Consider the following 22,954-nt stretch of genomic DNA (forward strand, 5'->3'; position numbering starts at 1 on the left):
GTGAAGCGCCTTGAGGCAGCTTTGTTGTGATTTGGCGCTATATAAACGAAATGAATTAAAATCCCTACCTGGTCGACTAAGTTTATTTATTTACTTTATTGATAATTTTACAATCAAGTTAGCTATATGTTTGCACTGTATATTTTATTTGCTATGCTTTGAACATTAAAAGTACTGTTCAATTGCATTGAGGTGATATTTTATTTATCTTTATTTCTACACACAACATACTACATATGGGCCTATCTTGGGTCCCAGAGGGCAACCACCAAGGCAATTAACCGGGCCATCCTCACTTCTCAAAACTAACCGTCTACAGTATCAGTCAAACATTTTGACACACTTTCCCATTGAGTTGAATCCCAAGTGAAATATGGACATCCCCTTGTTTTTTTTTTTCAGCTATTGAGGTCCTCAACACTGAGGTACCTATATGCTGCATCATGCACAAAGAAATGCACCACATGGCCAAAATGTCATAGCTGATACTCCTTATCTGAGTCTCCCTAAGTAACCACTCATGTGACACTAAGTCATTCTAATGGTACCCAAGGATCCTCCGAAGAGACTGATTACTAAAAACATTTAGTCATCACCTTAGATTTACTGGTTGACATCCAAGTCTCATAACTATGCAGCGACACAGGAAGCACCTGGACCCTTAAACACTTGTGTCCAGTGGCCTCATGACTTCACAAGCTCTTCCCAGGGATCTCCTTTTAGACATTCACCCAAGGAATATTCTGACCAAGTTTGAAGGAAATCAGTCCTGCTGTAAATAAAATAAAATAAATAAATTAATTAAAAAGCATCATTAATGCACTTCGCAAGCATGAAGGTCTGACTTGGTGACTAGTCATCCATATGTTTCTTGCAGATCAATGGGGGAGTAAACTTTTTAAAGACAAAATAACATTTGGAACTAAATGTATGTCTCTAAGTAATGACAGACACAGAGAATTTGATTACAAGTACATGCTGATTTGTAGGCAAATCAACAACAAAAAAAAAGTGTGTGTGTGTTGGGGGGCGTGTTTGATAGACGAACACGAGATAATCCAGTTTTCTCTCTGAACTGTGAACGTATCAAATCCTGGTAAATTTGGCCCAGCATGAGAGGAGCCCAAAGATAGAAGGACAGATTTATTACACCCCAGATGTGCTTGAATCATGACTATTGTTTAATTTCCAGATTCCTGCCAGATGAAAGTCTTATATTTCAGTGCTGTGATTTATTGCGCTTGGAGAATGCAGCCTTAATGGTTTTTTTTTTGCTGTTGTTGTTTCTGCACAAGATGAGCCAGCGATGTGACTCAGGCAGATAAGCACATGGTCAGATTAATAAAGCTGATCCCTCAAACAGATGTGGAAACTTTATCGCTTAAACACACAGCATCGGTTTACATCAAAATACAAGTCAATTCTATTTTGAGAGAAAACTCTGGCAGCCGCTGTTTTTTCCTCAAAAAACATGATGTTAAACCCGGAGTGGGGAAAACCGTTACACAAGTAATTATACAGTGTAATTCCTCCCACTTTAATCCCACCCCTTGGCGTCATAAGCAAGAGCTCATTACAGATCGGCTGAGCTGAGATCCCAAGGCAGCCGGCTTTTCCCAGCATGCTCTGGTTTCTGTGTTGTGGTGGGAGGGTCGGCGGAGGCAACACGGGCAAATGTTGCTGTTTATTTCCATTCTGTCATGTGTGTGAATGTGATTACAGGTCACTAAGTCAATATTTAGTTTCTGCGGACGGCATCGTCATTGGCCAGTTTATTTTTCTGGGCCCCGCCGCAGCTGGTGCCAATGTCACGTGCGGTAGCCGGCGTGTGCCGCGACCAGGAACGAAAGCAAACAATGAGTGGTGTCCAAAAAATGAGGTGGGCTTCATAGATAATTGGCAAAGCTTCTGGGGAAAACCTGGTCTTGTTAGGAGAGACGGCATCCATCCCACTTTGGATGGAGCAGCTCTCATTTCTAGAAATCTGGCCAATTTTCTTAAATCCTCCAAACCGTGACTATCCAGGGTTGGGACCAGGAAGCAGAGTTGTAGTCTTACACACCTCTCTGCAGCTTCTCTCCCCCTGCCATCCCCTCATTACCCCATCCCCGTAGAGACGGTGCCTGCTCCTAGACTACCAATAACCAGCAAAAATCTATTTAAGCATAAAAATTCAAAAAGAAAAAATAATATAGCACCTTCAACTGCACCACAGACTAAAACAGTTAAATGTGGTCTATTAAACATTAGGTCTCTATCTTCTAAGTCCCTGTTGGTAAATGATATAATAATTGATCAACATATTGATTTATTCTGCCTAACAGAAACCTGGTTACAGCAGGATGAATATGTTAGTTTAAATGAGTCAACACCCCCGAGTCACACTAACTGTCAGAATGCTCGTAGCACGGGCCGGGGCGGAGGATTAGCAGCAATCTTCCATTCCAGCTTATTAATTAATCAAAAACCCAGACAGAGCTTTAATTCATTTGAAAGCTTGTCTCTTAGTCTTGTCCATCCAAATTGGAAGTCCCAAAAACCAGTTTTATTTGTTATTATCTATCGTCCACCTGGTCGTTACTGTGAGTTTCTCTGTGAATTTTCAGACCTTTTGTCTGACTTAGTGCTTAGCTCAGATAAGATAATTATAGTGGGTGATTTTAACATCCACACAGATGCTGAGAATGACAGCCTCAACACTGCATTTAATCTATTATTAGACTCTATTGGCTTTGCTCAAAAAGTAAATGAGTCCACCCACCACTTTAATCATATCTTAGATCTTGTTCTGACTTATGGTATGGAAATAGAAGACTTAACAGTATTCCCTGAAAACTCCCTTCTGTCTGATCATTTCTTAATAACATTTACATTTACTCTGATGGACTACCCAGCAGTGGGGAATAAGTTTCATTACACTAGAAGTCTTTCAGAAAGCGCTGTAACTAGGTTTAAGGATATGATTCCTTCTTTATGTTCTCTAATGCCATATACCAACACAGTGCAGAGTAGCTACCTAAACTCTGTAAGGGAGATAGAGTATCTCGTCAATAGTTTTACATCCTCATTGAAGACAACTTTGGATGCTGTAGCTCCTCTGAAAAAGAGAGCTTTAAATCAGAAGTGTCTGACTCCGTGGTATAACTCACAAACTCGTAGCTTAAAGCAGTTAACCCGTAAGTTGGAGAGGAAATGGCGTCTCACTAATTTAGAAGATCTTCACTTAGCCTGGAAAAAGAGTCTGTTGCTCTATAAAAAAGCCCTCCGTAAAGCTAGGACATCTTTCTACTCATCACTAATTGAAGAAAATAAGAACAACCCCAGGTTTCTTTTCAGCACTGTAGCCAGGCTGACAAAGAGTCAGAGCTCTATTGAGCTGAGTATTCCATTAACTTTAACTAGTAATGACTTCATGACTTTCTTTGCTAACAAAATTTTAACTATTAGAGAAAAAATTACTCATAACCATCCCAAAGACGTATCGTTATCTTTGGCTGCTTTCAGTGATGCCGGTATTTGGTTAGACTCTTTCTCTCCGATTGTTCTGTCTGAGTTATTCTCATTAGTTACTTCATCCAAACTATCAACATGTTTATTAGACCCCATTCCTACCAGGCTGCTCAAGGAAGCCCTACCATTATTTAATGCTTCGATCTTAAATATGATCAATCTATCTTTGTTAGTTGGCTATGTACCACAGGCTTTTAAGGTGGCAGTAATTAAACCATTACTTAAAAAGCCATCACTTGACCCAGCTATCTTAGCTAATTATAGGCCAATCTCCAACCTTCCTTTTCTCTCAAAAATTCTTGAAAGGGTAGTTGTAAAACAGCTAACTGATCATCTGCAGAGGAATGGTCTATTTGAAGAGTTTCAGTCAGGTTTTAGAATTCATCATAGTACAGAAACAGCATTAGTGAAGGTTACAAATGATCTTCTTATGGCCTCGGACAGTGGACTCATCTCTGTGCTTGTTCTGTTAGACCTCAGTGCTGCTTTTGATACTGTTGACCATAAAATTTTATTACAGAGATTAGAGCATGCCATAGGTATTAAAGGCACTGCGCTGCGGTGGTTTGAATCATATTTGTCTAATAGATTACAATTTGTTCATGTAAATGGGGAATCTTCTTCACAGACTAAAGTTAATTATGGAGTTCCACAAGGTTCTGTGCTAGGACCAATTTTATTCACTTTGTACATGCTTCCCTTGGGCAGTATTATTAGACGGTATTGCTTAAATTTTCATTGTTACGCAGATGATACCCAGCTTTATCTATCCATGAAGCCAGAGGACACACACCAATTAGCTAAACTGCAGGATTGTCTTACAGACATAAAGACATGGATGACCTCTAATTTCCTGCTTTTAAACTCAGATAAAACTGAAGTTATTGTACTTGGCCCCACAAATCTTAGAAACATGGTGTCTAACCAGATCCTTACTCTGGATGGCATTACCCTGACCTCTAGTAATACTGTGAGAAATCTTGGAGTCATTTTTGATCAGGATATGTCATTCAAAGCGCATATTAAACAAATATGTAGGACTGCTTTTTTGCATTTACGCAATATCTCTAAAATCAGAAAGGTCTTGTCTCAGAGTGATGCTGAAAAACTAATTCATGCATTTATTTCCTCTAGGCTGGACTATTGTAATTCATTATTATCAGGTTGTCCTAAAAGTTCCCTAAAAAGCCTTCAGTTAATTCAAAATGCTGCAGCTAGAGTACTGACGGGGACTAGAAGGAGAGAGCATATCTCACCCATATTGGCCTCTCTTCATTGGCTTCCTGTTAATTCTAGAATAGAATTTAAAATTCTTCTTCTTACTTATAAGGTTTTGAATAATCAGGTCCCATCTTATCTTAGGGACCTCGTAGTACCATATCACCCCAATAGAGCGCTTCGCTCTCAGACTGCAGGCTTACTTGTAGTTCCTAGGGTTTGTAAGAGTAGAATGGGAGGCAGAGCCTTCAGCTTTCAGGCTCCTCTCCTGTGGAACCAGCTCCCAATTCAGATCAGGGAGACAGACACCCTCTCTACTTTTAAGATTAGGCTTAAAACTTTCCTTTTTGCTAAAGCTTATAGTTAGGGCTGGATCAGGTGACCCTGAACCATCCCTTAGTTATGCTGCTATAGACGTAGACTGCTGGGGGGTTCCCATGATGCACTGTTTCTTTCTCTTTTTGCTCTGTATGCACCACTCTGCATTTAATCATTAGTGATCGATCTCTGCTCCCCTCCACAGCATGTCTTTTTCCTGGTTCTCTCCCTCAGCCCCAACCAGTCCCAGCAGAAGACTGCCCCTCCCTGAGCCTGGTTCTGCTGGAGGTTTCTTCCTGTTAAAAGGGAGTTTTTCCTTCCCACTGTAGCCAAGTGCTTGCTCACAGGGGGTCGTTTTGACCGTTGGGGTTTTACATAATTATTGTATGGCCTTGCCTTACAATATAAAGCGCCTTGGGGCAACTGTTTGTTGTGATTTGGCGCTATATAAAAAAAATTGATTGATTGATTGATTGATTGAGTGTGCACTCCTGGTTGAGTTCATCCAGCAAAAGAGAAGATTGCATGCACTGTAGCTTTGATTTTGGAGCTTTAATTCGGACTGGTTGAAGGGTGGCGGCACACAAAGTGGTCTGAGGGAGGCGATAATGGATCTGAAGAGAGGCCGTGGAAGTTGATGGCAAAATGTAATTTCTCACATCGGTCTTACTCATATTAAACATACACACCACAAGCAGCTGAAAGCACCATGCACATAGAAGCATCACTGTACTTACAAATCCTGTTGCATCTGCAGAAACTGCAATGCCAATAATTCAATCTTGTAACACACCTGCATCTGTGTCTGTGTGCACACATGGCTGCTTACAAAATATCTCAAAAATAAGGGACGAATTTTAATCAAATTTTGTACATTAACAAAGTCCCACCAAAGGATGAAGCAGTTAAGTTTTCAAGTTCAAAAGTCAAAGCTCAAATACACAGTGCATGGTTAAAAGGTTTGCTCAGCGCAAATCCAGGCGGGAATTTTCTGAGGCTTGTAACTCATGAATCAGAGGCGATAGACCCATGGTTACGATGAGACTAGAATAGGAAGTCTTATGTGGCCATTCAAAATAAATGATTAGATTTCACCTTGAGTGACCTTGAATATTCCAATTAAGGTCAATTAAGCTTTGGTCACTTACTGTGGCTAAACAGTGGTAGATACGCTCATAGATAGGAAGTCTTATGCTGACTTTCAGAACATATCATTGGATTTGACTAAACTTAAAGGTCACAATCAAGGTTGCGCAACCTTTGATTGCTTATAGTGGCTAAATCGTGTCAGGTAATGCCGCGGTTACTATTCGATATGGATAAGCTGTCATATGTAGTCTCATAATATACAGTAGTGTTCAGAATAATAGTAGTGCTATGTGACTAAAAAGATTAATCCAGGTTTTGAGTATATTTCTTATTGTTACATGGGAAACAAGGTACCAGTAGATTCAGTAGATTCTCACAAATCCAACAAGACCAAGCATTCATGATATGCACACTCTTAAGGCTATGAAATTGGGCTATTAGTAAAAAAAAAAGTAGAAAAGGGGGTGTTCACAATAATAGTAGTGTGGCATTCAGTCAGTGAGTTTGTCAATTTTGTGGAACAAACAGGTGTGAATCAGGTGTCCCCTATTTAAGGATGAAGCCAGTACCTGTTGAACATGCTTTTCTCTTTGAAAGCCTGAAGAAAATGGCATGTTCAAGACATTGTTCAGAAGAACAGCGTAGTTTGATTAAAAAGTGAATTGGAGAGGGGAAAACTTATATGCAGATGCAAAAAATTATAGGCTGTTCATCTACAATGATCTCCAATGCTTTAAAATGGACAAAAAACCAGAGACACATGGAAGAAAATGGAAAACAACCATCAAAATGGATAGAAGAATAACCAGAATGGCAAAGGCTCACCCATTGATCAGCTCCAGGATGATCAAAGACAGTCTGGAGTTACCTGTAAGTGCTGTGACAGTTAGAAGACGCCTGTGTGAAGCTAATTTATTTGCAAGAATCCCCCACAAAGTCCCTCTGTTAAATAAAAGACATGTGCAGAAGAGGTTACAATTTGCCAAAGAACACATCAACTGGCCTAAAGAGAAATGGAAGAATATTTTGTGGACTAATGAGAGTAAAATTGTTCTTTTTGGGTCCAAGGGCCGCAGACAGTTTGTGAGACGACCCCCAAACTCTGAATTCAAGCCACAGTTCACAGTGAAGACAGTGAAGCATGGTGGTGCAAGCATCATGATATGGGCATGTTTCTCCTATTATGGTGTTGGGCCTATATATCGCATACCAGGTATCATGGATCAGTTTGGATATGTCAAAATACTTGAAGAGGTCATGTTGCCTTATGCTGAAGAGGACATTCCCTTGAAATGAGTGTTTCAACAAGACAATGACCCCAAGCACACTAGTAAATGAGCAAAATCATGGTTCCAAACCAACAAAATTAATGCCAATGCAGATGTGAAGAAATCATGAAAAATGAACTAATGGCCCAGTTTCATAGCCTTAAGAGTGTGCATATCATGAATGCTTGGTCTTGTTGGATTTGTGAGAATCTACTGAATCTACTGGTACCTTGTTTCCCATGTAACAATAAGAAATATACTCAAAACCTGGATTAATCTTTTTAGTCACATAGCACTACTATTATTCTGAACACTACTGTACAACTTCAAATTTGGCCTTGAGTGACCTTGAACATATTCAATGTCAGAACCAGGTTGATGTAATGAAATAGAATATACTTTTCCCAACCAATGAATTATCCTATGGTGTGGGCGCAGTAGACTGTCGCTATCTAGTTGTACCTATTAGTATTCCCTTGTCTGAAAATCATGTAAGAAGGCTGCCATTTTATTAGGGGCCAAGAACAGCAGGAGTTTAAAGTTAATTTTCAGCCTCAGGCCAGACGGATTATTATTTATGAAAGTTAGAGGGGCTTATTTCTTGCAGTCATACATCAGATTATTTCAGATACCACACACAGTCATTAGATTCAAAACGCCTCCTCTGCTTGTTTGCCTGACCCACCGTTAGAATTTGATGGTTCACAGAATCGTGAACTCTTTGTGCCAAAGTTGTGCAAGCCTCATCTTTGTTAGACTTGGAATCTTTTTTTTATACAAGCTGTTACTTGATCCAAGCTGGCAGTCCTGATAAACATGGACTTGCATTTATTTACAATTTCAGATTTATATTCTGTTGTTGCATTAAATTATTTGTGTAGTTTTTGTTGGGTATTTTCTCCTCCAAACATTTTTTAAAACCTTTAACAAGACAAACAGAGTCAAGAAACACCAGTGAGACAGAAAATCAAATATTACGCGCGGAGTGCGGCCAGGCTGTACACCAAGGCTACACTAAAGTCTGGCCTGCTTTTCCGCTCTTTTTATTAAGAGACGCCCTCATCACATAAACAAGAAACTTGTCCTAAGGGTGGGGGTAATGACGCAAGACAAGTTTCTTCCCATAACATAAACGCATACATCAAGTGCAGCTGTAAGGAAGAACACTTCAGGTCAGCACATCTCGTTCGTCTGTTGCAGGTATCAGCTGTTCTGCATCTGCCTGAAGTGTCCTGTCTTCCACACTCCTTCACACTAAACACCACATCACAATAGTCAAAACGTTCTCTTGCTCCCAGTCGTTAGAGGCTGCGAAAACAAAGTTATGTTATAACAATAAGTACATCCAGTCCTTCATTCCCAGCTCAGATTGACCCCAGAGTGCTAAAACAAAATTGAATTCTCAGGATTGCATTAAGACAGGTGCAAAACAGCACATCTCCGTTCTCATGAGAAAGAAGACAAAGCTAAAACAAGGTTGAATAACACGTACGTTCTCAGGGTGAAGTGCAAAACAGCACAACACCGTTCTCATGAGAAAGAAGACAAAGCTAAACAAGGTTGAATAACACATACATTCTCAGGGTGAAGTGCAAAACAGCACAACACCGTTCTCATGAGAAAGAAGACAAATGTACAAACGTTTAACAGTGATAACATATATACAAAATCTTTAACATTCCCCTCCTGTTTATCGCCTGTTAAACATACAGTAGGCATCACTCAGCTTAGCACTTCTTTTTGAGATTTTCACTAAGAGGTTCATCATGGTATGTTTTCTCTATAGGCTTACACCCCAGAGGTGATGTCATCATTGTCACCATCATCGGTGTCTGGGTCATCATACTTCCATTGGTCTGGGTACAGGTCAGGAGAGCCATCGTCCTCCTTGTCGTCATCTGTCCCCAGAAGTGGATATGATGCTGGACCCCCTCCTGGTCCTGGACTTATTGCTGTGGTTATCATTCTATTTACAAGGCCTCGGAGACATGGAATACAACAACATCCACACAATGTTAGAATTGCAGCAAATACTGCTATAGACACTAATAGTGAAGAAATCAAAGACCTCCATTTTCCCATCCCTTCCAGCCACCAATCCCAGCCTTCGGTGTTTACTCCACTGTGCTCTTTCATCTTCCTGTTCAACGTTCTCAGCCCGTCAATGGCTTGAGTGAGACTGCCGTCTGCAGCTGTGTTGTTGGGAATGAATGTGCAGCATTGTTCTCCGAACATGGCACAAACACCTCCTTTCTCTGCCAACAACATATCCAGAGCAATGCGATTCTGGAAGGCCATAAGGGACGTGGCTTCTAACTGTGAATGGACAGCCTTAAATCCTTCCTCAGTCCAATTTCCTAATTTCTGTACATTGTAGTGGATGTAGTTTATTCTGTCCACGTTTTTATTAATGGAGCACCACCAACAGATGGAAGATTCGAATCCAGCTGCTATTTGATTAACCAGTTTATACTCGTCAGGCACTCCCCTGGGGACTCCTATTGCGTCAATATATGTTGGATTTCCCACTCCTTTCCAATCTCTTTTCACTCTATGTCTGGCTACGTCTTTCTGCCAATCTTCAGGAATAAGAGAGGCTGCATATGTCGTAACGTCTTCAGGGGTCATGGGTATGGCTTCAACTGGTAACAATAATGATATTAATGCACAATAACCTGACACATTTCGTGGCAGTCTGTCAAAGATTCTGTTATCCCCACACCACCACCATACGTCACTCCTCCCGACAGGTTTGAATGTGGGAGTACTATGGACCACATTCTTACACCAGGCGGTGTGGTTTAAGCTACCCAAAGTCTTACTTGTCCCTGTCAAGTGTACACATGTATGGTTAGCATGCCCAACTTTGCTTGAGAATAAAGGTTTAATCTTAGTCAATTTGGTCACTGGATAGATCTTGTCCCACTTAGAACATTTGTTGTTTGCCGCAATGTATGTCTGTGTCATAGCAGTCAGTAGACAGTCTTTGGGTAATGCTGCCGGTATTACCTGTAATATAGGTCTGGGTCCCATACACACAACACAGTCCTTCTTTGCTGCTAGTCCTGCTTGTTCTGCCATTAAAAGCCAATTGTTATTTTGTCCACTAATTCCTGTAGTTACTAGGAACCAGTCATCTGCCTTCATGTCTTTTGTGCCTTGTACAGACACCCCCTTTGCTTGTATGGGCACCTCCTTTGCTTGTATGGACACCCCCTTTGACGTACTTAAGTCGGTCAATATTGGTTGCTGTACTCTATCTGTTTCACAGAGGAAGAAATGGAAATACGGATCTTTTCCTTGTTTGTATACCCAAAGGAGGAACAACCAACAGTCTCCCTCTATATCAGGTGGGAATATGGTTCCTTTTTCTGTGGTATTCACCACTATAGACAGCTTATCATCTGTTTGATACATTTTGAGACTTTGACTCTGGTACTTAGCCCACTCGGTTTGTGCCCATCTTGGTGTCCATCTACTCCATTCATCGGCTACCAACGTTTCCCATCTCCTATCTTGTTGATCGTTGGTCATATACCATGAGAAACTATTTCCGTAATTAGTCCCTCTGTCACCATCCGGCATTCCATGGATAAGAGCACTATATGGTACAGAGATGATCACAGAAGTATTTCTAGGAATGCAGGCCTGTACACCAAATCGGTATGCATTATTCCCATCACAGCTATGTACTGTGGCATTGATTATCGGACTGGGGTCTTTGTTACTTCTTTTTGGTCTCTGCAATCTGTGGATGTGATCCGTATTATCATGTCCCGTGCTCATGGCTTTTAATAATAATACCAATTCAAAAAAGAAAAGTAGCATAACAAGGACTGTCCGTGGGGTCCAGAAACCCCCTTTCTTTTTATCTTTTTCTTTCGCCATTTCTGCACACTACAGCACACCTATGTTCAGAACAGTGGCTTCTTAATGTCTTCTGCTAGCTTTCGTGTCTAACCTGGATCTTAACACCAAGCTCACACACTATTACTAGTCTTGTCCTACTGTTCTTACTGTTTGTCTGTGTCTGCAGAAATGACTTTCTTACAGTGAGTTAAATGAATCCATGTACTTCTTTCCCCAATTTTCAAAGCTGTGGGTGTTGTGAGTAGTACTTGATAGGGCCCTTCCCATTTAGGTGAATGCCAGTGTTTTCTCTTGATGCTTCTTATCAACACCCAGTCTCCAGGTACCACTTTAGGGTCCTCCTGTGGAGAAATGGGATCATCAGTGTTTGGAACTCTCCCTCGTTGTCCTTCTAACATTTTTCTCATGTAATCCGCCAAATTGGCTTCCTCAGGTACATCCCAAATTTGTCCATAATATGGCAATCGATATTTTCTGCCAAACAATGTTTCATACGGTGTCAACCCCATGGTACTAGTTATGTTTATATACATTTTTACCAAATCTACACAATGTGTCCATGGTCTGCCTGTTTCCTCCATTGTCTTTCTAAGTCTGTTTTTTACTGTTCCATTCATCCTTTCCACTAATCCGGCGCTTTGTGGATGATAAGCACAATGATTTTTGAGATTAACCTGTAGTGCTTCTCCTACGTATTGCACTATTGCATTAACAAAATGCGCTCCGTTATCTGAATAGACTGTTTCTGGTATTCCAAATCGTGGGATGATGTCTTTGCATAATGCTTTAGCCACTGTAAGTGAATCTGCATGTTTTGTAGGGAACAATTCTACCCATTTTGAGAAGGCATCAATTATGACTAAACAAAATTCCTTCCCTTCATGTTTACTCAGCTGTATATAATCCATATGAATCACTTGAAAGGGATATTGTGGTGTTGGAAATTTACCTCTTTGGGGTCTCAAATTGCCTTGTGAGTTGTGTTTTGCACATATCATGCATGCTCTACAATGCTGTTTTGCATATGCATCGAACCATAAAGACAAAAAATAGATTGCAATTGCGATATCATACCCCCTGATGAGACATGCGTCACGCCATGGCTCATAATAGCTGCCCATTTAAACATATTTTTTGGCAATATGGGTTTCTTTTGTGGTCATACGTACAAGTCATTTGCATACGTAGCGCCTTTAGCTATCCACATTTGTTTTTCTCTGTCTGTTGCCTGCTGTTGCATATCAGCAAGCAGTGTACGACCTATATACAAATCTGGAGTTGTTTCCTGTATAACAAAAATAGAAGAAGCTGCTGCTGCCTCTTTTGCTACTCTGTCAGCAAAATCATTTCCTTTTGAAACACTGTCAGAGCCTTTAGTGTGAGCCGCACATTTGCATATAGCAATTTGTTGAGGCAACTTCACAGCTTGCAGTAGGGCAGTTAGGAGAGTGGCATGAGTCACTGGCTTTCCAGATGATGTCACCATTCCACGCTCTTCCCACAGTTTTGCAAACACATGCACTGTGCTGAAAGCGTACTGGCTGTCTGTATAAATTGATACGGCCGTACCTTGAAACAGATAGCAAGCTGCAGTTAAAGCAACTAATTCAGCTGCTTGTGCTGAAAATGACGATGGCAATGAAGCAGAATCTAATACTTCTGAATTTGTGACGACAGCATATCCAGATTGTGTTTGTCCATAAGCATTTTTGGTGGAAGAACCATCCACATACACGATTGTACTGTTTGGGATGGGTGTGTCCCGGAGGTCTGGGCGTGCTTTTGTACAAACTGTTGCTACATCAAGACAATTGTGCGGCTCACCATCCTCAGGTAAAGGTATCAATGTGGAGGGATTCAATGTTGTACAGCGCTCTATCGTAAGGTGTGGCTGTGATAATAGCAAGGACATGCACGAAAGATGTCTTGCTGGGGACAAAAGGCTCATGTTTGTCTGCAACAAAAGTGCAGAGACTGCATGTGGAACTTTCAATGTCAACTGATGGAATAGAACAACATTACTGCTACTTTGAACAGCCATAGAGGCCGCAACAACAGCCTGTACGCATGGTGGTAAAGCACTTGCTACTGCATCCAATTTAGATGAGTAGTAGGCAACTGGCCTCAATTTTGAGCCATACACTTGAACCAAAACACTAGTCATGAACTTATTCTTACAATCAACTGTTTGAGTAAATGGTTTACTATAATCTGGTAGTGCCAAAACTGTGGATGACACTAATGTTTGTTTTACTTTTACAAAGGCTTCCTCAGCATCTTTGTTCCATTCCAACACGGTTGACATTGAAATATCATCTTTGTACATCAAATCAGAAAGTGGACTAGTCAACTCTGCATAGCAAGGAATTCATGCCCTGCAGTAATTTGTTAATCCAAGAAATGACATCATCTGCTTTTTGGTTTGTGGTTTTGGAGCGTGCAAAATTGCTTCCTTCCTATCAGACAGGATCGTGCGCCCTGTGGCTGATAACTCATGTCCTAAATATTTTACTTTATCCCTACACAACTGAACTTTGTTTCTACTCACTCTGTGGCCATTGTCAAATAAGAAACATAATAATGCTACTGTGTCAGTTATGCAGTTTTCTCGTGTGTCAGAGGCAATCAAAATGTCATCAACATACACTAATAGTTGGCTATCTGCCGGTGGAACGAAATTGGCTAAACATGCTGACATGACTTGAGAATAAATAGTTGGACTCTCTGCGTAACCCTGCGGTAATCTGGTGAATGTATATCGTTGTCCTTTAAAGGTAAAAGCAAACCAGAATTGACTATCTGGGTGTACTGGCACAGAGAAAAATGCATTACTTATGTCAGTTACTGAGAAACTATTAGAATTTGGTCTCAGCGAATTTAACAAGGTGTGTGGATCTGGGACACATGGTGCTCTTTTAGTCACAGCAGCATTTACTGCCTGCAGATCTTGAATCATTCTCCACCCCACTGAGGGCGGAGCCTTTTTCACAGGAAATATGGGTGTGTTACATGGTGAATCTGGACATGGCACTATTACTCCTGCTGTTAATAAATCCTCTATTACTGGCCTGATTCCTTCAATTGCATCAGGTTTCAATGGATACTGTCTTACACATGGTCTGTATTCTGTTTTTGGCCTTATAACTACAGGTTGTGCATTTTTAATCAGTCCTACGTCTGAAGGACCTGTTGTCCACAATCCTGACGGTACTGAAGAGAGAAGATCATCTTCTTCAGGACTCAACTGAAACACTCAGGATTGTGAAGTGGACACATCAATGTGTGTTCCAGCTGTCAGCACCAATGAGACATTAACTGGCACTTTATACAATTTAGTTGATGGACTGAACTCCGTTCGTGGTCCAACTCTGCTCCAATCAGAGGCTGACAAAGCTGTTATGACTGTCAGTCCCAATTCTTGCCATTCTGTCAAATATGGCTTACAAAGTGACATATGTAATGGCATACCTGTGAATTTCAATTTTGATACATCTTCAGTGGCGCCTGTTACTGTTATGACGGCTATTGAGTTGCCATCATGAATCAAATCGGTCATTGTCAGTTTCACAGGTGAAACATTTTTCAATTTAGTTTCATAGTCACCATCCGGACCTGGAGGATCTTTATGCCACATTGTGACATGCAGGTCAGGTGGTGACATCTGTTGTTCAGGATTTTTTAGTAGGGCTGTCGCTTGCAAGACGACATCTTTACCCCATCCTGCAGCATCTTCTTCTGAGATGTCAAATGTATAGTAATAGTGGAATGTGGGGTCAGCGCTTTCTTCTCTTACTATGTTAACGCCTCCTGTGCGTTCAACAACTAATTTCCCTTGTTCCACAATTATGGACAAGCCCAATGCAGTCAATCCGTCTCGTCCTAGGAGGTTAACTGGACATTGTGGCATGCTTAACACTGACATAGTACACGTCAGGCCAAATGGATCTGTCAACGTTATGGGTTTGGTGATAGGGACGTCTGATGTTTGTCCATTTGCAGAGCGAACCCTAAAGAGTTCGTTGCTTAATTGATGGACAGGTATGTTGTCATTACATGTGGTTCTACATGCTCCTGTATCACAAAGGAATGTCACTGGTCGTCCATTTACCAACAAAGTCACTTCTGGTTTTGGTACCGGATTTCCCAGCAAGGCACACAGATCCATATCGCAATCAGACTGCCTATATGATGTGGAATCATGGATTATGGATTCTAGTCATTGTGGATACTGTGGCTGAGGAGGATTATTCCGTTGTGGAATTCCTCCTGCTGCTCCCTCAGTAGGTGGATTCGGACAATTTCTATACATATGTCCCTCTCTTCCACAGTTCCAACAAATCAGGGGACCACGTGGTGGCCCTCCCTGTCTGGGCTGCTGTTGTGGTTGCCATGGTCCTTGACGTTGTGGCTGTCCACCTTGTCTATTTTGCCATGGCTTTTTGGGGCGTTTGCACTGCTTCTGCTGTCTTAAGTTACCCTGCTGGTAATATATTTCGTCATCTCCATGTGCTACATACACTCCTTTGTCGCTGTTTCTTGTCTTTTTCTGCTTTAAGACTTCTTCTGCATGACAGCAGTGTGTATGTGTGTCTTCCAATGTGCCTGTAGGCAATCCAATCCAATGTTTCTGTATCCAAGCTTTTATATCCTTATTGGAATGTTGGATCAGAGCGTTTTTCAATTGTTGTTCATACACAGGTGTTTCTGGCAATATGCCACTATGGACCCTAAACACATTCTCAAATCTGCACCTAAACTCTGTCCATGGCTCTCCTTCTTTCTGAGTTGTCCTGGTAATTTCAGTATAATTTATCTTTGGTCCTAACACTCCTTTTGCACGTGTAATCATAGCTTCCACTCTTGTTTTCAAGACTAGATCATCATGTGTCAGTGGTACGCCTTGTTGATCTGCAGGATTCCAGTCTCCGCGTACCTGACTCCATTTAGGGCCACATGCTTTCATCCACACCTGTTGGACTTCAGGTCCATTAAGGTGGTAAGATGTTCTAATGTTTTCTATATCCTGCATAAATCCCTCAATATCGACATGTGGCGATGGTATCATGTCGACTGCTGCTTTGATATCATCAGCATTCCATGTCCGATAAACGAGCATGGTTGGTAGCTGTCCTGCTGTTTCTGCACGAGGATTTGGTACTTCTATCATAGGATAGGCACCTCCCTGATCACTATGTTCCACCATGGGAGGGGCTGTAGGCACTTTTGCTTGACTGCGTGTTTGTGGTTTTTCTGGTTTTTCTCTTTTACCTTAGGTTTTACTGCCAATCATACTGTGGTGGCGGTACATCGTCATCCTCTGGTAGAGGAGATAAAGGTCTCTTTGCCACCGACGATCCAGCCGGCGGTGATTGTTGAGGCTGTTCTGGCTCTCTGTGCTGAATTATCACATCTTCTTCTGCCTTACCTACAGCTTTCTTTTTTCTTGCTTTCTCTAATCGTCGCTTCTCTGCTCCTTTCTGTCTGTTCTCTGCTTCCTCCTCCCAAAATGCCACTAAATCTGCCCCTACTTTCTGCATCTTTTTCTCATCACCTTTATGTTCCCGTTCTAACTCCTTCTTCAGCTTTTGTATGCTGATCAGGTTCAGTCGTCCGTCAAAGTCATGTTTATTTATCCAGGTCTCCAATTTCTTTGTTGCTTTTGGATTTTTTGCCTCCATAACTTTCCAGTCGTCAGTTGATAAATTTTCCTTATTTTTAGACGTCTTACCCCCCATTTTTATTATCCCTTGTTATAATTTGGACTTCAGACAGGGGCACACCTAGGGTGTTCTAAATCTGAAGTTTTCACACTTTCTTTGGACGTGACAATTAATTTGCCGTCGTGTGGTTGATTCCTTTCACCTCCCCGTAGGAAGCGGAATCACTTGCCTCTGCTTCCACACGCACGGTTGTCACTAACGTTGTCCAAAGTATTACACTTTCACACAGTTATTTACACTTGCGCAAAACACTATTTACACATAGAAACACTCCTAATAATCGTACGCGTATTCTTATGTCAGGGGAGCTCGCCCTCCCGTGAAATTTAACTAATGTCCTGCCTTAGGGGACTCCGCCGTCCCTGCCAAATTTAACTACCTTTTTACAGTGCACATATTTCTACCCGGGATTTCCTTTACGTATTAAAACAGAGGAGTCCGTATCCTCCTTCCGGAATTTAACTACTTGCGTCCCTCGCAACCGTAGAGGAGTCCGCCCTCCTTACAGAGTTTAACTGTGTTTCATTAACAGACGATTCTGTATCATCGCTTACGGAGTTTAACTGTTTTATGTGATCACTTTTATCCCCTACCGGTACGCGTATATAAACAGAGGAGTCCGCACCCTCCTTACAGAGTTTAACTGCTTTGCATTAACAGACGATTCTGTATCATCGCTTGCGGAATTTAACTGTTTATGTGATCTGATCACCACTCACTCAGTACTGTTTACAAAGAAATTTTACTCACTGACTCGACTTCCTGTCTGTCTTCTTCGGGAAAATCTCGTCAACCAGACGATGCCAACGGTGGTCGACAATTGCAGACACGATCAATCGATCGATCAGACCTTGGCCAAGGATTTACGTCTGGACTTGACGACCTCCGCCGGACACCTCCGGTGTTGTTGAGCTCCCGGACGAGCCCCCAGTCAATGTTGGGTATTTTCTCCTCCAAACATTTTTTAAAACCTTCAACAAGACAAACAGAGTCAAGAAACACCAGTGAGACAGAAAATCAAATATTACGCGCGGAGTGCGGCCAGGCTGTACACCAAGGCTACACTAAAGTCTGGCCTGCTTTAGAGGCTGCGAAAACAAAGTTATGTTATAACAATAAGTACATCCAGTCCTTCATTCCCAGCTCAGATTGACCCCAGAGTGCTAAAACAAAATTGAATTCTCAGGATTGCATTAAGACAGGTGCAAAACAGCACATCTCCGTTCTCATGAGAAAGAAGACAAAGCTAAAACAAGGTTGAATAACACGTACGTTCTCAGGGTGAAGTGCAAAACAGCACAACACCGTTCTCATGAGAAAGAAGACAAAGCTAAACAAGGTTGAATAACACATACATTCTCAGGGTGAAGTGCAAAACAGCACAACACCGTTCTCATGAGAAAGAAGACAAATGTACAAACGTTTAACAGTGATAACATATATACAAAATCTTTAACAGTTTTACAGTAAAATGTTATGTTTTCCTCATTCAAACTTTTAAGACACATGTTCTTTGCATGATCTTGGAGTGCTGCCATGGGGGGGGGGGGGGCAGGGAGGGGACTATAGGGAGTTTTAGGTAGGATACATACACATAGTACATTATACAAACTGTGCAGGAAAAAGAAGTACCCCCCCCCAACTCCCAGCACCCCTTCACCCCTTTAAATTCACTTTCGTCTGCAAAACATCTGGAATCCATTGGAAGGAGGAGGTTGGGGGAAATGAACTCCCACAAGAATCTGTAGATTTGGGTACAACTTTGTGCTTTCAGTCCCCTCAGATGGTTTAGATAGGCCTGCAGACACAAACCTACCGGTTTGGCTCACACAGACGTTTGCCTGTCCCACCCCCAAAACAAGACAGCCTATTTGGAACACTTGAAGCAGTTTAAGCAAAAAAAAATAAATAAATAAAAGTTGTCCTCTTTTACAGCTTTGAAATAAGATTAACAACAAAATGCAAAAATGTTGCTGCAAACCTCGTCTTTATGAAGTTGCATGAATATGATCTGACAAGGTGAGAAAAGCATCCATGTGCAAATGTCTTTTTAGCATACACACTTGAATCCTTGTGGTCCTGACAAAATGGATAAATGTGATAAACTGGAAGACGGGTTTGGAATATTTATCATCACTGTGATCCCTTATTTTTATTTTTTACACCCACGTGGTATTCCATTCAAAGATAGTGTTTACAGCTGTTTACATTTGAGTGTTTGTCCCTTTGCTATGTCTTAAATGGTAGTAAAATGCCAGCGCTTCCTCATCGAAGCCATTAAGACACCCATGACAACTCTGAAAGAGTTATAGGCTTCTGTGGTTGTGACTGGAGAAGCTATGCACAGTGAACTTTTTTGACTGATGCATCATGTGTCACAGTCTCATGTTATGGGCCAAATGCAAATTTTTATACAAGAAAACTGATCAAATCTAGGGTTCAGTCTCCCATATGCCTTCTGGCAAAATATGGCCAAAATGTCATGTTTCATGTTTGTATATTTCACAAAAATAAACTATAGACTGCTAATTTCTGGTACCTGATACTGTATTTCAGTGGCTCAAAAAGCAAATCTGATACCCAACCGGGGCTTGCTATAGTGTGTAATCTGTGCTACGCTGGGGTTGCAGAACATTGTGACCTATTGTGAAGTATTTTAAAATAATAAAAAAAAAACTGTGATGTTGTGACACCTCTTGATCTACAAAAGTGAGTCATTGGATCCACTCTGTACAAGTAGGGAGTAATAGTCACATTTTACTTTAATTTTACAGACAGCTTTGGTTTCTATTTTATCATTACATCTCAAAATAAATTGTTTCTACTTCAGTGTGGATTTGACTGCACAATCACTTTGATGCCAGGTTGCAATTAAAAGCTGAAATTAAGTTACAATGCAGATTGTTTTCTGTTTTGGAGCAGAGCTATTTCATTGACCAGAACAGGAAACACAGTGCAGTGTTTGGTCTGTGTATATGTGTTTATAGACACAATAATTTAATTTCAGATTTTAACGGGTATATTTTAGCTTTGTAGTAACATGTTGGCATCACCACAGACATTAGCACATAGACTCCACAGAGTACCGTTATGAGCATGCCCAGTAACGTCCGTGTCATGGGGCTGGATGTCGCTTATAATTGGCATTAACCTGGTGTATAATCATGATTATTACTATGACACACAACTTTAGACTGGTGTTGTGGACAACCAGGCCCAATTACTTTATTTTCAAAATGTACATGGCAGTAGGAACTGAAAATCAGCAATGGGAGACCGGCCTTAGCTACAAGCTTGAAAGGTTTTATAGTTTTATGTCCATAAAATTGTGAGGGTGTTTTCAAATTCTGACATGTACATCAGACTTGGGTTTGGTATGAATATCATGACAATTATGAAGTACATCTGTTGAGAGATTGATTAAATCTACAGAAACGGATGGAGACACTAACAAACACACAAAAACAATTTTTTAATATCTCCCAAATGTACCTCTTGGCCAGTGGGGGATAAAAAAGTCAGAACTTGGATCTGAATTCACAGGCACATATTGTGCACTTATGTTTTCACAACGAGCTCTTTTAATGGAGTTCAAATGAAACACTTGGCTGTGTTAGATAGGAGTAACCTTACACACGTCACAGGTTTGCGCTCGCAATTATGTCTCTCTCACTTTGTTTTTCTGAAGTGCTGTTCCATCTCCGGTTAAACATTACTGTATGATTTGAATCAGGTTTTCTTCAAAACTGGAACCAATTTTATAGTCTATGTCAGCTTTTTACTGCTGCAATACTTCTTCTTTGTGTTTCGCTTCCTACACATTCGAGCATGTAAGTCTGCAAACCCTTGTTAAAAGAAATGAGTGCAGTATTGCCCGAAGCGAATAGCTTTTCTGCAATACATGAGTAGAAGCCATGTGGTGGCCTTTTTACAAACAGAATTACATCTGTTTTTGTTGGTCGGAGACAATGATTGTAACTCACTTTACTTGTCTACATGGTGAGTTGTTGTAATTGATAGTAAGACAAATTACTGCATCTTGTATCAAGAGTTTAACCTTTGCAATGCCATGTTGGTATCATCTCACGACATCTTCATAGGAGTAGGTTTAATATTTTCTCACTATGTAAATGTAGGAAGTGACTTCTTCTGTATGTGTTGCACAGATGACATAGTTTTGGCCAATGAGGTAATGTATTCCACCCACATCTGTTAGCAATAGCAATTAATTCTGATGTTGAGAAAGTTATAGACTTTATTTTTACCTTTCAGTATTGGTTTGACAGGTAAGTTTCAGATTGGCAAAATCCATTGGATACTAACTTTTTAAAAGACTTTCTAACAGCATGTTTTGTTGGGAGACTGTTCTGAATCACTGCATATCCCTAATGGATGTCATTACAGTGCATCTGGAAGGTATTCACAGTCCTTCACTTTTTCACATTTTGTGATGTTACAGCCTTATTCCAAAATGGAGTAAATTTGTTTTGTTTTTTCCTCAGAATTCTACTCACAACACCCGATAATGACAACATGAAAAAAAGTTCTTTTGAATTTTTTTGCAAAGTTATTAAAATTAAAAAACTAAGAAATCACATAAATAAGTATTCACACCCTTTACTCAATATTTTGTTGATGCACCTTTGGCAACAGTTACAGCCTAATGTTTTTTTTAATATGATGCCACAAGCTTGGTGCACATATCTTTGGGCAGTTTTTCTCATTCCTCTTTGCAGTAACCTCCATCAGGTTGGATGGGGAGCGTCGGGGCACATCCATTTTCAGATTTCTTCAGAGATGTTTAATCAGATTCAGGTCTGGGCTCTGGCTGGGCCACTCAAGGACATTCACAGAGTTGTCCTGAAGCCACTCCTTTGATATCTTGACTGTGTGCTTAAGGTCATTGTCCTGCTGAAAGATGAACTGTCGCCTCAGTCTGAGGTCAAAAGCACTCTGGAGCAGGTTTTCATCCAGGATGTTTCTGTACATTGCTGCATTCATCTTTACCTCAATCCTGACTAGTCTCCCAGTTCCTGCCACTGAAGAGCACGTGAGTCACCTTGAGAGGTGATGCAAAGAGGAATGGGGAGGTGATGGTCTAGTGGTTAAGTGTTGGGCTTCAGACCAGAGGATCCTCAGTTCAAACCCGAGCCTGACCAGAAAATCATTAAGGGCCCTTGGGCAAGGTCCTTAATCCTTGAGTTGCTCCCAGTGTGTAGTGAGCGCCTTGCATGGTAACATCCTGAGTGACCCTGTGTGAGTGTGTCTGTGTGAATGGGTGAATGTGAGGCATAATTGTAAAGCGCTTTGAGCATCTGATGCAGGTGGAAAAACGCTATATAAAAGCAGTTCATTTACCATTTAATGGGCAAAACTGCCCAAAGATGGGTTCACCAAGCTTGTGGCATCATATTCAAGAAGACTTGAGGCAGTAATTGCTGACAAAGGTGCATCAAAAAAGTATTGAACAAAGGGTGTGAATACCTATGTAACGCGATTTCTTAGTTTTTCATTTTTAATAATTTTTCAGAAATTAAAAAAAAAACCTTTTTCATTATGTCACTTTGGGGTGTTGTGAGGAGAATTTTGGGATAAGGCTGTAACATAAAATGTGGAAAAGGTGATGCACTGTGAATGCTTTCTGGATGCACTGTATAGTAAAGTTAGTGGTATTTTTTTCTGATCTGAAAAACCATGTTCTGTGACCACAGTCATGAATGCATCAGTCATAGATAAGAAGCAGCGCATAGTTGCAGCTTCAGCATACCTTCCAAATGGAAATGTGACAGAAAAAGAAGTTTAATGTTCATTGACTTCCTGATCATATGATTGTTTTGCAGACGTACGTGCTCTATTGAGTGTGTGAGTGGAGTTTATCTTCTGCTTCCATGTTCTCTTTTGACACAAAGTCATTCCAAGGATCCTTCAAAGAGATCCAAAGGTGCCATTTTTGCTGTGATA

This window comes from Thalassophryne amazonica, chromosome 5, assembly GCF_902500255.1.
Source record: "Thalassophryne amazonica chromosome 5, fThaAma1.1, whole genome shotgun sequence".
Taxonomy (NCBI): domain Eukaryota; kingdom Metazoa; phylum Chordata; class Actinopteri; order Batrachoidiformes; family Batrachoididae; genus Thalassophryne; species Thalassophryne amazonica.